The following is a 2,979-nucleotide window of genomic DNA, read 5'->3' on the forward strand; positions in this document are numbered from 1 at the left end:
GGGGGGGGGGGGGGGGGGGAGCGGCGCGTGGCGAGGTACGAGAAGGGGTGGTGCGCGCGCGCCATTATTCCGAACGGATCTTCGACGGACTCGAGCGCACTTAACTGGGATTAACGTTTTTATATCTCTATCTCTCGACGATATGCTAATGAGTCGATAATACCGAAATTTGGTTAACGAGCGCCGCTGTATTTCACTGTCGCGGCGGCAGCAAACAGACTTCTTCGACTGTTCTTACCGTGGCTCTTCGCCTCGGATCGAACGTAGGAGTGCACTTAAGGCGGATTAAGACCTCGGTTGTACAGTCCTGTAGCGAGAGAGAGAGCGAGAGAGAGAGAGAGAAAGAGAGATAAGTGTAGGTCAATGTATCACGGCAGTTGCGCGATCAGAGTCGCGCGAACAAGAGTAATGTGTGTGGACGCGCACGCGTTCACGAGCGTCCCCGTCATAATTCTTCGACGCTTCGATACGCGTTATCGAATCTCGCGGTTTCTACATTCGCGTCGTCCCGGCGCGCCCCGCCTCGCCCCCACGAGGTAGGTGACAACGTCCCGCTTCACGTCACGCATAGAAATTTTCCCGGACTTTCCCGTACACAGTCTGTCCCGCGAGAGGGTGTGCACCACATCTGCAAGGGGGAGTCTGTAGGAATGAAAAGGTAAATGCCATCTTAAAGTACGCCCGATGACCCATTTTTCGTCATCATTCTAATATATCGTCCGATCTTCATCGTTATTCGTCACAACCCGGGAGAAAAAGATCATGTATGAAATTTGTTCGTATATGACTGTATATAATGTCATATATGTCCACGACGAAAAAATACCGTTGTTCACGAGTTACACGCTAATACAAATCGAAATAAACGCTTCTGACTACTTGCGCTTCTGACTACCGATGTCGACATTTAATTAAATGACGAAGCATAATTTTTTTCGTATAGATATATATATGATCATATACGTAATCATATATATATGGGCAAAATTCATATATGATTTTATATAATTATATATAATCATGTATAATCATTTTTCCCCGGGAACCTGACAACTTTGGGCACTTCAACTAGTTTTCTAGCTTAGCTGAGGGAAAACGATCTCTGTATTTGATAGCATAATTGTTCCAGGTTATATGCACGTTTTCCTTGAAGCTTCCTCTTTATTAATGCCCAAATGTTTTCTATCGGATCCGCATCACCGTATCGGCCAGTCGGAAACGTAAAAGTGAAAACTCCAAGTGTTTTCAAATGAGAAAATGTACGCTTTTCACGAATTCACGCAAGAGGAGGAGATCTGTGATCAATCCCCGGGGGTCGCGAATCTTCTTCGGTGTAAACTCGTGAAAAGAGTATAAATTTTCTAATTTGAAAACATTTCACTTTTAACTTTTCACATTTTCGCCCTAGGAAGGAAAGTTACGTGATCGATACCTTGGACGAATGCCTTTGATCGTCCGTATAGTTAGCAGCCGTTTTACATGATTTTTGTGGGTGTTTCGTACGAGAACACAAAAACACCGCTTCAAAATGTTTCTTTGTTTCAAAATATCTACTATATGACGAAATGAACGACGCTCCCCCCCTCTCTCTACCAAATTCGCCAGGATCCAGCCACCTATTGCAAACAGGACTGTATAATGTGATATATATGTTCTTGTGGGACTGACTATACAGCATCGATTCCGACTAAAACACCCAAAATGTTATCTTACTACTACGATACCAATTGGGAATTCCATCTTCCCTCTCTAAGAAATGTGTGTTATCAAATATTTCGAATGTATGTCGAAGAGAGAATGTGTAGAAGTGCCTTTTTCCACGATATTGATTGACCGTCTCGAAATCTCGATCTTGATGCGAGTCGTTGCCTACTTCAACTCACTCTGTCGTCACGGATGTTACGCATTTCCACAATAACAGCAATTATAACAGATATATTGTTTCTCGTCATCGTGCGAACTTTAGTCTGGCGTCTATTTAGCAGAGTTCGATAAGTTAATTTTTAACTAAGTTAAGTTGAAAGCTTAATGGACCATAAAATTAAATCAGTTAAGTTAAACGTTACCTAAATAAAAACTAATTTAATTGTCAGTTAAGTTAAAATTAAATCAACTTATTGAAGTTAAAAGTAAAGTTTACGAAAATGAGCGCCAGCGCTCGGAAAGGCAAAAAAATTCTGAGATTATTTTTAATTTTTCTTATTTACTATTCTAAACATTTCGTAATGATTTCCCAATACTGATGGATTATTTTAATTTATAGAGGAAAAAGGTTTTAATAAGTTCAAGTTAACGCATTTTTGAGTAACTATAATAGCTTAAGTTAAAAGTTAACTTATTAAAAATTAACTAAGTAAACTCCAAGTTATTAAATTTTTAACTTAGCTTTTAACTAATTAATTAATTGTTGTACAACCCTCTATTATTTAGTTACACAAATTAACATTTTTTGATCGAATATCTGATTAGATGGTTAATAAAGAATTATACTTTTATTGTTGCTATGTTTAAGGGTGCACTGCCCATTAATGCAATATTTCCAGTAGCACATCAAGAGGACCGCTCATAAATTTAATACTTATGGCACAGAATTACGTTTCTATATATTTATTTCACTAGTTAAATAATAAATGTTAATTTGAAACGAAGTTTAGGTAGACATATATATATATGTGACAAATATAAAAATATTACTTTAAGTTATGAAATTTATGCCGCTGTGTTTTCAAAATAAAATAGTTAATAATTTGGAAATTTTTATGTAATGTCTGCATATTAGATTTTGATTCCATAATAGTTTTTCATTAAAACTTTATTTTTGGAAAATGTTAAGAATATAAATTAAAAATAGCACGCTAATCTTAAAGACATATAAAATGGGTTAACTTTAGTTACAAATATCTTAGTTATCATGGTCAACTTTTTTTCTAATTACACGAGCAATGAGTTAGATAATATTTCAATGTATACGCAGTGCAA

Source organism: Dinoponera quadriceps, unplaced genomic scaffold (assembly GCF_001313825.1).
Source record: "Dinoponera quadriceps isolate SergipeBrazil2010 unplaced genomic scaffold, ASM131382v1 scaffold120, whole genome shotgun sequence".
NCBI lineage: Eukaryota > Metazoa > Arthropoda > Insecta > Hymenoptera > Formicidae > Dinoponera > Dinoponera quadriceps.